The sequence below is a fragment of the Miscanthus floridulus genome, chromosome 18, assembly GCF_019320115.1.
Source record: "Miscanthus floridulus cultivar M001 chromosome 18, ASM1932011v1, whole genome shotgun sequence".
Classification (NCBI taxonomy): domain Eukaryota; kingdom Viridiplantae; phylum Streptophyta; class Magnoliopsida; order Poales; family Poaceae; genus Miscanthus; species Miscanthus floridulus.
In genome coordinates this window covers 44,491,163-44,504,731 of record NC_089597.1, presented here as the reverse complement: position 1 = coordinate 44,504,731, position 13,569 = coordinate 44,491,163, and the positions used below count along the sequence as shown (strand labels likewise).

The 13,569-nt window shown below is 43.3% G+C and overlaps 1 pseudogene; it reads right to left on the bottom strand.

Moving 5' to 3' along the window:
• Nucleotides 1-8,777: 8,777 nt before the first annotated feature.
• On the bottom strand, nt 8,778-10,118 carry LOC136523731 (protein ALP1-like; annotated as a pseudogene).
• Nucleotides 10,119-13,569: the final 3,451 nt, after the last annotated feature.

Sequence of the window (13,569 nt, the reverse complement as noted above, 5' to 3'; positions counted from 1 at the left end):
CTCTTCTCCTTCACCGCTGTGTCCCTGGCCGATTGGAGTGACCGGTGAGTCCCCAAGCTTCTCCTTTTCTATTTTCCGTAGCTAGTTGATGATCTAGGTCTCTATGTTGTGCTACCCACGTGCGCCCTGCTCCATCGAGCCACCATAGCTGTCGGCCATCATCGGCAAGGCCACCCCAGGGCACACCACCATGACCACTATACTCCTCACCCACCCACACTCACGTACACGTAGTTAGTTTCTTAGAATAAGGCCTTTAAGGCTGAGTCCATCACACAACATCGTTGTGACCCCTTCGGCGAGCCGCCACCACCGCTGTGGGCACCTATTGCCATCGGATAGTTAAAAGTGTGATCGTGTTTAATGTTTAGGTTTGTCGCTTAGCTTAGATAGTTAAAAGTTTGTGTTAGGTCAGAAAAAAGTGTGTGCTTAATGTGTGCTTGTGTAATAAAGTGCCTTATATATTAATAAAGTCTTCTTAATATATGCTCGCTATTTCTTTTGGATATGTGTTTGTCTCCACATGTTGTGCATAAAGGTATACAGGAAAACAAGTGTGGGGGAGACACACCGTGACGACAAAGACAAGATCCAATCGTGAAGATCATGAAATTCAGGAAGCAATGGACCAAGAACCGTGCTCTCCAAAGTTGGACCGAGATGGGTTTGAGAGCAGGTCACCCAGCCTCCTACATGGGCCGCCCGACCCACCACAGCACCGCCTCACCTCGTGCTTCGTCCACGGTCAAGTATGAGCGCAATACACTCTATTTTTATATGTTTCGCTTTCCATTTCAAACCAAATTGAAAATCCATTAATAAACAACTTTAAAACCTAAGGAAAGATTATTTTAGTCATGACTTAAGGGTAGACTCACATAATACTTTTCCTGCAAGTCATGCTTTTGTTGGGAACTTATTATTAAGGACCCCATGTCACTTAAGTTGTTGTGGAATGAGATATAGTAGAATAATGAGAACTTGATTCTTGATGTCTTGTTATTGGAGAATTTTATTTAAAAAATAAAAATGAATAGCTACACCTCTCCTTTGTGGTAAACAATGTCCTATGAGAGCCGAATGAGATATGATAGACTAGAAAACCTTCTACATATACTCCCGAGATCAAGATCACATACACTCCACATATATCTGCTGCTCCTACACTAGGGGTATGCAACACCATGTTTTTCATCCACCAAAAAATGTTCTACTTCTACGCTGGGAATAGACACAAAATATGTTTGATAGGATAAATGCTCCAAGTTATTGTAAATGTCTTTCTTGAAAAGTTTCAATTGCAGAAACTAGGCATGTGGCTATGCAAAAGTTATTCAAAGAAAAAGTATTGAAAAAATGGACAAGTGTCCGAGATATTGAAAACAAAGGGTACCTAGATGCCCGCCTGATAAAAGAGAGAAAAAGAGATGAATAAGATAGCCCATATTTCCTTGCAAAGTGTTTTCCAAGTTTCAATCAAGAGAGATATGTTTTAAGGAGCATAGTAGAATTAGGTTAGCCATCATATATACATATCCACACACATGCATATCTTGATCTAAGAGTATGATATCTTTCTCCTCAGATCCTCGTTTTGACTTTACAATATATGCAATGCAAGTTTGTTTTCACATTTATCTCTACCTAAGCTCCACATAAGCTTTTAGGAGAAGGTAAAAAGAAGGCAAAGACATCTATGCCTTGGTGAGGATCCAAAAATACCATATATACAGAGTGATTTGAGAGTACCACAAAAAGGAGAAGGTAAGCTATGTTTTGTTTTTAAAAAAATCTTAAAATGTTTCTCCAATTGACTTGACTGACGGAAGATGGTGATCTGTTTCAAGCTGGTCCATTCTTCAACCGTCCAAAGTTTCATGGTAGACACTTTGAATCCTACAATACATGCATAACTGAGAATGATTTTATGTTGATATCCTGTCCTAAGGTTATGTCTTGAGTAATCCAACCTTTTATCGAGGACGAGTAAAAGCCTAAGTGTGGGGGGAGTTGTTGATGGTAGTTATCATACATATTTTATCCATCAATTAAACATGCATAAGGGTATAAATGAATCACTAAAGTAGACTTAGGGGTTTAAACTAACAAATTCTATGAGTTTTGGTGAATCTATGTTTCTAGTAGGATTTAATCAGAAAACATCCAAGGATGACCTAATCGTCAAAGGAAAATACGAAATCCCACTGTGGTATCTATATGGGAAGACTCTAGAAGTATCTAGAAGCCACATCACCAAAGCAAAGCCTGAGTGGCTGACATGTGGGGCCGCCCGACCCTTGGTAGGCCCACCTATCAACTAGCTTCCTATGTCGGTTTCCCACCGCCTTTGAGGATGCATCTAGGTCATTGCTTAAGTTGGTTTGATCCAAGGGCTCACGTTGGACACCTAGGGCTCTATAATCTAGCCTATACCCCCCCTTGAGGCAATGCTCATTTGATCCTAAGAGCCAAGAAGCCAGGAACCCTAATTCATATGTCCACCAGGATCAGAGCTAGCAATGAAGAGAAGATTAGTCCTCCATAGGATCTAGTCTAGTTCTAGAAATAGAGAGATCGAGTGTGAGGGAAGAGTTCTAGAGGAGTACCAGCTTGTCGGTGCTCTTTCTATGGCTTCTACCTGGTGGATTCAAGTTCTTCTTGAGCTTGCTTCTGAGATTTCTCTGGTAATAAACTTCTAATTCAAGTAAGCATCTTGTTCATATTGTTCTTTAGGTTTGCGACTCTCTTTTGAGTACTTTAATCCTTGTAGCTCCTATGTTAAAGTAGTATTCATAGTGTAAGCATGATGCTTAGACTCGGTTACTCGTAGATGTACCCTATTTTCCGGATTGGTGGTAGCTGACGAGGGTGACTTTTATAGCCTCATTGAATCCTTTGTAGTCCACCTCTCGTTAATAGGACTAGTAGGACAGTATTGCTATATGAAACATACTCTGTTTGTGTTTTCTCTAGTATTATCCCTAGAATTGAATAATCGAAGACAAAGCTTACCGAAGTTAGAACTAGAAGGCCTTAGTAGTCTCCTCTCTGCTCCTATTATCTAGCCTTGATTGTGAAGTTGGGATAAGTTAGATTTGGTTATTCTCATACATGTTCCTTTGGGTTCAATATAAAACTGGGTTACTCTCGGTGAAGTGCTATAATGGTATAATATCTGTGCGCTTGTAGATTGTTCTGTGTGCATTAATTTATACCAACACTGGTGGATCGGAATGAAAGAAGATATCACAGAATATGTCACCCCAATGCAATATATGTAGAAGAGTCAAGGCAGAACATCAATGACCAGTAGGACTACTTCAGCCATTGCACATCCCAGTGTAGAAACAGGATGAAATCAGTATGGATTTCATAGTAGGATTGCCCAAAACACCGAATGGACACAACTCAATATGAGATATAGTAGACCGATTGATGAAAGTAGAACACTTCATTCTAGTGAAGATTGATTACAAGGGTAACAAGCTAGCACAACTCTACATTAACAACATCCTTAGATTACATGGGGTACCAAGCTGAATAGTCTCATATAGAGGAACCCTATTCACCACTCCATTCTAGAAAAGCTTACACAAAGCTTTAGGGACACGCCTGAACTATAGCTCTGCTTATCATCCACAAACTGATGAATAAACAGAATGAGTGAACATATATTGGAAGACATGTTGTGAGCCTGTGTACTCACCTGTGGGAAAGATTGGGAAAAGAGCCTATCGTTCGCTGAATTCTCCTACAATAACAGTTACAAAGCAAGCTTGAAGATGGCACCATTCGAAGCCTTGTATGGAAGGAAATGCCTTACACCATTGATGTGGTCTAAGGTTGGGAAAAGAAGCATCTTCGGCCCAGATATGATCAAGAAAGCCGAGGAACAAGTAGCTAAAGTCCGAGAAAATTTAAAGGCAGCACAAAGTAGATAGAAGAGCTATGTAGATACTTAGAGAAGACCATTAGAATTACAACCCGGAGATTTCATCTACTTAAAGGTATCACCCATCAAGGGTACTTGGAGATTTCAAGTCAAGGGAAAATTAGTCCCATGATATATTGGACCATATCAGATCCTTGAAAAGATTGGAACAATGGCCTACCGCTTAGAGTTACCACTAGAGATGTCAGACATACACAATGTGTTTCACGTGTCACAACCAAAGAAATGCCTGAGGGCACCAGAAGAACAAGAACCTATGGAAGCCATGGACTTACAACCAGCCTTACACTATCAGGAAAGACCGATCAAGATATTGGATATAGTCACCCGACAAACTAGGAGGACATCAGTAAGATTTTGTTGGGTACAATAGAGTAATCATACAGAGGCAGAAGCCACATGGGAAAGAGAAGATGATATTAAAAAGGAATTTCTCTATCTATTCGGAGATCAGCTCGAATGTCGAGGACGAGATTCTTTTTAAGGGGGTAGGTTTGTAACACCCTAAAAATTGACCTGGTTTAGAAATCATTAAAAATTTGAACTTTTTAAATATTGCATAAGAGATAGCATATATAACCAACCTAAATAATTTTTACAAATAAATTAACATAGGAACATAAGAATTCATGTGTGAAACTTTGTGTGTGAATGATTGCTTGACTTATTGAACTAATGGTGGTACATTTTTGCACACTCATGCATTCAAACTTGAATTTAAAATCATTTAAACATATGCATATTTGAGTTGGGAAAAAGAAAAAGGAAATGGAAATAGATAAAGCCACTTGGGATCAATCTCTCCCCTCTCTCCCTCTTGACCCACCACAGTAGCCCAACCCCTTCCCCTCTTCCTCCCCTTCTTCTGCACGAGCCGGCCCAGCAATGCCGCAGCGGCCACGGCCCAGCGCCTGGCCCAACTCGGCCGCACCCTTCCCTTCTCCCCTCTTCCTCCCGCTAACGCCTAGGCCCCACCCGTTAGCTCTGTTGTCAGCCTCACTGCCGGCAGCCATACATGGCACAGCCCATGCGTCAACGGCCGCCAACGCCACCTTGGTGCCAGCGAACGTCAACGGCGACATGATAGGACCCATGATGCCCCTCCTTTCTATTCCTCTCCTCTCTTTCCCCTCACTGAGAGCTCATCACCGCTAGCTCCATGGTCGCCTCCACGCCGAGCGACCAGAGTAGCCGCCAAGGCACCCCACCATGCGCATGGGCAAGCTCTAGCCATGGCGATGTGACCTGACGAGGTCAACAGCGCGCTCGCATGGTGGATAAGCACGGCCATGAGAAATATCTCACCGTCGGGACATCGGCCTAGCCGACCTATAAATAGGCCTGACCGGCGATGTTCTCGCCTCGCCCTCTCCACCATCTGCTCCACCAAGGGCGGGAACACCTCATCTCCCCCTCCTCTTCCCCTTTCCCCTCCTTCTTTCCACTTTCTTCCATTTTCCCCAATTCGGGAGTTCTCTAGCTCCATCAGCGTTGCCCTCTCTCTTCTCCTTCACCGCTATGCCCCTAGCCGATTGGAGTGACTGGTGAGTCCCCAAGCTTCTCCTTTTCTGTTTTCCATAGCTAGTTGATGATCTAGGTCTCTATGTTGTGCTGCCCGCATGCGCCCCGCTCCACCGAGCCTCCATGGCCATCGGCCATCATCGGCAAGGCCACTCTAGGGCACACCACCACCACCACTACACTCCTCACCCACCCACACGCACGTAAACATAGTTAGTTGGTTAGAATAGGGCCTTTAAGGCCGAGTCCATCACACATCATCGTTGTGACCCATCCAGCAAGCCACCACCACCGCTATGGGCACCCTCTACCGTCGGAGATCCCACCACGGCTGTGGTGTGCCCCCACGAGCTCTGTCCGCCACTCATCCACCACCACCGAGGGCTGATGCCGCCGGCGTGAGCCGCTCCGATGAGCCTCCCCTCCCCTCCCCTATTCTAACGGCATGGCGGTCACCTCTATCCACCGCTGTTCCCCCTCCTCTCCCTTCTCTATCTTTGCCATGTGGGGCCAGGTGGTAACGGTGTTGCTGTTACCCCCCGTCTTCGTCTATCTCCCTCTCTCTCTCCCTTCCTCGTTGACACATGGGCCTGAGGCCATAACGCCAACACCACCATCCCTACTGACGTAGGCAGGGTGGCCCACCTGTCATCCACACACACATGCACCACACATACAACGCGGGGTACACTTTAGAAAATGCTGGGTACACCCGGCTAGTGTACACAGAGAGTTAGAAATGCACCTTCCTAGCTTAGAAAAATTCCTAGAAAATTTGTAAAACATGACTTAAACTACTTTAACACTAAAACATGACTCTAAGATTATTACCCTAGAATATGAGCTCGGTTAATGTGATATGCTTCGGATTAATGGTTGTCTTGTTATGAGCTCCACGTAATGACAAGATTTTGGGATAATAATGGGTTTTAAAACTTATTAAACCTAAAACTAAACCCTGACATGGGGTGAGTGGTGGTAAACTATGGAGGTAGTTACCATGGTAGGGATGCCTAGAAAGGATTCCTATGAGAGATACTCACCTCGATCACATAAGGACCGGTTCGTAGTCCCTCTCGCCTAGTGAGTTACTTCGTACGGCCACATGTCTATATAGGTAGGCTTGATCTCACACCCCGTTAGATAGAAGTATAACTTCTACTAGGAGGCTGATGTAGGCAGTGGAATATTTGGAGCTGACACGGGGATAGGTTTTCCTCTATGGTCCGGTTGGCATGGATGCTATGTGATCTTCCATGTTAAGCTTTTGGCTTTTGGCCACGTTCGAGCCCTTGTTCTTCTTGGCCGTGTTCGAGCCATGTTTTCTTTTGTGATGATTTGGAATCATCATGTTTGGGGGGATTTAGTATCTTCCTGGTTTTGTGTTTCCAACCCCTGAGAAGCCATAGTAGGGTTATATTGACGTCTAAGGTCACGTACATTCGGGTACGAGGTCTCGTTAGGTCTATTTCGTCCACTGATCATGGATGAGGTTGCACCTATCATGTGGGGAAATTTGTACACTTCTACGGAGTTTACTTAAATCTATTCGAATAGCCACGTCCTTGGAATGGGCAAATGCTAGGATGTGATACTATGATTAGTTTTACTTTTTATGTGTAATGAAATTGGTAATGCAATCGATGCTAATCCAGGTACTAGTAGGAATGGTAATGCTCCGCTAGGACCCCACCCTTAATGATAATCACCACTACACTTCTATTTCCACCCTATGGTTAGGGCTTGCTAAGTACGTAAGTACTCACCTGTTGTTGACTCACACATCTTGACATAGAAGAAGACTATGACTTCAATGAAGAAGTGTACCACAAGGAATCGAGGATTAGAGTTCCCGCTAGGAGATTCATTCATAGGAGTATGACATCGAGGATAGGGTTTTGATCGCGTTCAAATTGCCTATGGAATAGGACACCGCTTCGCTGTATAATAATCCCATTCTAGAGACCACCAATAAAGCCATATCACGGCCATAGTCTTCCGCTAGATATGTGGCCTAAGACTATGCCCCTTGGGAAATAATTGTAAGACCTTATTTCTAGATATCAATAAAGCTCAGAACCTTTTATTATATATATCTGTGTACCATTCTTGTGTTTTGTGCGTATTTGTGCGTGATCCTGGCGGAAATACGGATGCACCTAGGACTCTCAAATTGAGGGGCCGACAATAACCGGGTGCATTCATCACACATCCATAGAGATCCTAATGGACCTCATTGTACTAAGGAGCCTTCAAGGCCTATCCAATCGACTTAACAGCCTCATTCATACAAGTCATGAGGTCAACTTCCTCTTGTGTCAGCCTCCTCCTCTTCCCACCTCTCCCCTCATCAGAACCCTTAGAGCTCTGCATACCAGTGTCAGTTCCCTTTCCAGAATCAACCTCATTCCCACCCAACTCAGTAATGTCCTCCTTTGTATCTAAGTCACCTTGGCCAAGGTCAGTAGGTGTACCCAAAGGCTCATTTGAGCCTATAGCAAACCTGCATGTAGCCTGGTTTCCACCAAATATAGCCTCCATCTAAACATAGTTCTCTAAAGGAGTGTTCAAGAACTTAGCATCGGCTGGGTGGTCCTAGTTAGTCAAACAAATAGAAGTTAGACAAGCAAGGAGGAATAGACTAGCAGAGATGGGTTAGAATGAGGTGTGACCCAAGCTTGTCCTAACCTTGGTGTGCCCAATTAGGTGTTCATAATAAAGCACTATCATGTGGTGGTCCTCATCCCAGAGAGCACCATTGAGATCCTTGAGCCTAACAATCTTTACCCACCTAGTCCTCCACTTGCGCAGGTGGTTGTAAATCTGCTGGGTGGTCACAATGACCCCAGCAAACTCAGAAACCATGCTAGCAACCTACCTAACATGGACCTCCTTGAATCCCTTGTCAGTTTTCACCCCCTGCCCAACAAGATCATGGAACCTCCTCAGCATGAACCCAGACTAGATAGGAGTCCAGTGCATTGGGCCATTTGCTAGAGGGGCAGCAGGCATGCCATCCTCACCACCAAGTAGCCCATCCTGATTTCCCACCACATTGTCCTCACCTTCCTCAACATTCACAACCTAAGCACCCATTTTCTCCATTTCCTATCCACAACCATACAAACATTTAACAAACCATTGTAGCATACTTAAAGAAATACAAATGAAGAAACACATACATAATCAAATAGGGATCACATCATTGCAAAATGCCTTAGGTCTCAAAAAATAATACAAGTTTCAACAATGCTACTGCCTCAGTACACATAACAGAAGTGCTAACAAACAAGATAGGTAGGGACTACACTCTAGAGTTTCCCCTGTTTTGCCACATTTGGGTAGCCCATGCATCCCTTTGTTGTGCCCATGTACCATTGTCAGGCACATGATCAGGTTGTGAGGCATTATCATTGTTGTTTGGAATCCAGAATGATTCAGTAGGCACACATGTTCATCCAAGCCATGTCTAAGGATACAATTGTGCAAAATGCAACAAGCAAGTACAAGCTTTACTTGGGTTTTGTATGGGTGGAAAGGTTTGTTGTCCAGAATCTTGAACCTATTCTTCAATGTCCTAAAGGCCCTTCCACTGTTACTCTAAGAGAGGAATGTCTCGAATTAAATAGCTCTCTTTGGTTTTGAGGTCTATTTGAACCAAACTCCCTCAAATGGTACCGGGTGGCATGGTATGGTGGCAAGAAACCAGGCCTCACTGCATATCCAACATCCACAAGATAGAATTTGCCTAGAAATGCGAAGATAGGGACATGTTTAAGCAGTTTCATTTAGGATCATTTAATGTGCAGTGGCTAGGTCTGGTTTGGATAGTACCTGGTGGCACTCTAAGGCCATCAACTCTTTCTAGAGCATCACACAAGATAAGAGCATCATGTGTAGATCCCTCCCAACCAGCAAGAACATAGGTGAATCTCAAATCAAAGTCCACAGCTGCCAACACATTTTGTGTGATGGTATGCTTCCTACCTCTAAAGGCAACTTGCATCTTGATAGGAACTCTAGCTAAGACATGAGTCCCATCAATTGCTCTAATGCAGTCCTATAGGAACAAAACATTAGTGCTTGTGAAAATTGGGACTAAGACATGTGTCAATTAATGATGTCCTCAAGAAAATAGTATGGGATGCCAACCTTGAAATAGGGGTACCATCTTCTGCTCCTAAGGATTCTAGGATGGACATTGGTAGTAGGAGGGACAATCATTTCATTTCTATGACAAACAACACTCTCTGGAAAAACCTACTTATAGTTTCTCCTGACCTCCTAGAACTCAGATCAACAACCCTAAACCTCTCATTGTGGCCAACAACATGCAAGAACATTGCAACTTGTTCTTCGATAGATGCATGCATGCTATCAGTTACCAATTGCCTACTACGAAGAAGATCACAAAGCTAGAAAAAGGTGCCATCTTCATCCTAAGCAGGTTCACACAATGAACATCATTAGACTCATAAATGTATCTCAGGTTATTTATCCTCTGTTGGTCCCTCTCTACCTTAGGTCCATAGGTCACTGAGCGGGCATCCTTAGCTCGTCTCCTAAACCACATGAAAAACCACACAGCCACTGCCACTGCCATTACCATAGCAGTGACTGCCCTATGCCTAGCTTGGAAGTCCATGTCTACCAATAGGATGGAGGGAAACATTATATATGGATCATGCACTTTGTGGTGTGTACTGAGGAGTAAGCAAACATTTAGACCTACTATCTCAAACTAGACGCGGCTGCCACACCCAAGGGTGTCCTCCAGCACCTAGGTTTAACAAATTAACATCATCGACCTAGGCACAATGCTCAGTTTATAAATCAAAAGAGGCATCATCATGTAAAAGATGTAGAAGAATCCTCATAAGTACAACCCAAAAAAGATGGCCATAACAAAGATTTAAGCACAGAACAAGAGGGAAACAACTACAAACTAGTACATGTACACTACTAGCTCACAGATCTGAGAATGTAAGAACAAGAACCCTAGAATCATGGCACGGCTCAAACAAAATCCACACTCGAATCAACAAAATCACCGCACATAGAGGAAGAGGAGATAGGCGCAGGTGAGGTATACTATCGCTACACCGAAGGACCACCATGAATCCGTCGGTGGAGGTCAACTTCGCCAGTCAACGGAGGTCGAGGGGGAGCAAGAGGAAAGGGCGCACAAGAGCAAAGGAGGATGGCGAGGCATGAAATGGGGGTGGTAACCCTAGCCGCGACCCACGCATGCCCTTTTATCACCCGCACGTCGGCATCTTCCACACTCGCCCAAACCCTTCCTGCTAAGCATCGAGGCATCCTGCATCGAGAGGGAAGTGGAAATAAAGAAGACAGAGGTGTTCAGGATGGCAGATGGGAGAGGAATGAAGTGAGGTAGCGAAAGCATACGAGCAGGGCAACCAATCAAGGCCATAGCGCACCGTTTGGTGCGGGATGGGCCTTAGGATGGCCTGGTTTGGTCTACCAATCAGCCCTGTTAGGAATGCCCAATTGAGGGATTACAATAGAGAAATTAAGAGAGATTGGTAGGGGATTACACGGTGTTATCCTAGAGTTCTTGGCTATCGAGTCCAGTTGAGTGGTCAAGGATCCGATCCCCTTCTAAGGACCGATGCCTCTCCTTATATCCTGAGGAGGGCATGGTTACAAATTGGTTTTGGTTCTAGCCTAATTAAGGCTTCTACGCCAGGTGCTCACCGTCCTTTGTCTTAGCGTCGTCTGGTGCTTATTTGTCATGTTGGAGGGGGCCAACAACATTGCAAGAACCCACTGACGTTGTTTCCACTATCTAGTGCTTGGCCTTTAGGGGTTGCCTACCGCAGTGTGGCCTCCCCCGGGTGAGCCTTCTCGAGGCTTCCTTAGTGCACATGGAGCCTCTCCTACCTAGAGGGGCTGATGAGCAGGCTTGGAGGCCTCTATCCTTCGAGCCTAGGGAGCTCCTTGTCCTGATGTGTCACACCCGATGCGTGACCTTGCCGAGGGAGTGGCCGATAGCACCCCATGGTCGTTTGAATGGGAAGATGGTGCAACATCTCTATGCCTATTAGGCTCTAGCGCCTAATAGATTCCTGAGCCAGCTTCTGGTAGGACTTGGGACATCGGTTGATGCCAGGGTGGTTGCTCGGATGGAGGTCTGGCTCGAGCTCCCATGGTTTGATAGCCTAGAAGTATGGTTGAGTCCCTAAGCCCCAAGTGATGGTTGCAGGCATGCTCGGGCTCATCCTGGTTCCACCAAAGGGTACGCGCGAGCGTAATCGATGGGTATAGCCCTCGAGCTACCGAGAGATTTATAGGATCAGTCAGGGGATCTATCAACCTGCTCTTCCATTCCCAAGGATTTAACATATCCCTATGTTAGATTCTCATCAGGAGCCCTCGAGCCCTTCATGGCCTCCTGGGTCGTGCCCAGGTTGGCGATGAGGGGCTATGCCCGATCTGGTTGAACAAATCAGTCGAGACAAGCCACGCCCTAGTAGTCTTTGGTAGGACGCCCTTCTAGGAGTGTTCAAGTGTTGGAGTTGTTTCGTGCAGCCTCTGAGTTGGGCGATATATGGTTGAGCGTTGATTTTTTGGAAGGGCTCGAGCGAGGGCATGGTGGACTTGTCCACTACAAGAAATCTAGGCTTCTATGTCAATTGCCAGATGATAGAGCACCTGTCTGTCAGAAAAAGATATTGTTTATGATGATTGTTCACAGGATGACATTTGTATATGATCAAGTTGTGTCTCTATCATAAACATCATCATAGAAATCATCATATTATACTCTGTATGAGCTTTGTGACAATAGATCGATGACAATAGATTATCGTCATAAAATATAGAACTATTATATATATATTTTTAAATATCTTGTTATCCTATGAGGCTACTAGTCCACGTACTCCTCCCGTCCATGTCATCTCTTAGTCTAATGTTAGGATTACAAGGAGAAAAACTTCAAAAAAATCTAAAAAATGTGGAAGCTCAAACCTATAACCACATAGTACTAAACCAAATGTGCTGACCACTAGGACAAGTATCTCTTGGTGTCCTGTAGTGTGTTCGCTTTATTTTTAAGTTCTCTTGAGTCTGGACTGTAGGGAAAAAACCCTAAAAAATGTGTGATGCACAGGGATCAAACCTGCCACCTCCTAAAAACAAACCAAGTGAACTAACCATTGGTAAAAGTAATCAAATGTTGGTATCTAGAAAAGTTTTCGATTTCTTTTCAACGTTCTCATATTCTGAAATTCAAATTTCCAATTACTCAAACGAACTTGGATAGAAAAATGATCAAAACTAAAGTTGTAGTTATTGATAAGTTCCACAACTTTGTTTTTGACGACTTTTCATTTGAAATCATTTACTTTTCCAAAATTCTATTCGAAATTCTCATATTTTAAAATTCCCAAATAAAGTCGAATGGAGAATGACCGAAACAAAAGATGTATGAGTTATTCAAATTTGTTGTTGACCACTTTTTCATTTGAAATCATTTTTTATCTCCAAATTCTATTTGAAGTTCTCATACTTAAAATTCAAATTTCAAATTGTTCAAACAAAGTCGGATGTAGAAATGACCAAAACAAAAGTTGTAGATCTCGATGAGTTATTCAAATTTGTTGTTGACCACTTTTTCATTTGAAGTTATTTTTATCTCAAAAGTTTGTTTGAAGTTCTGGTACTTTAAAATTCAAATTTCAAATTTCCCAAACAAAGTCGTATGGAGAAATGACCAAAACAAAAGTTGTAGATCTCGATGCCTTCTTCAACTTTGGTGTTGACAACTTTTTCATTTAAAATCATTTAGTATCTTAAAATTCTATTTGAAGTTCTTATATTTTGAAATTCAAATGTCTGATTGTATAAACAAAATCGGATGGAGAAATGATCAAAATAAAAGTTGTATATCTCTATGAGTTCTATAACTTTGTTGTTGATGACTTTTTATTTGAATTCATTTAGTATCTGAAAATTCTGTTCAAAGTTCTAATATTTTAAAATTAAAATTTTCAAACTATTCAAAAGTCATTGATCTCGATAAGTTCTACAACTTTATTGTTATCAATTTTTTAGTTTGAATTTGTTTACTA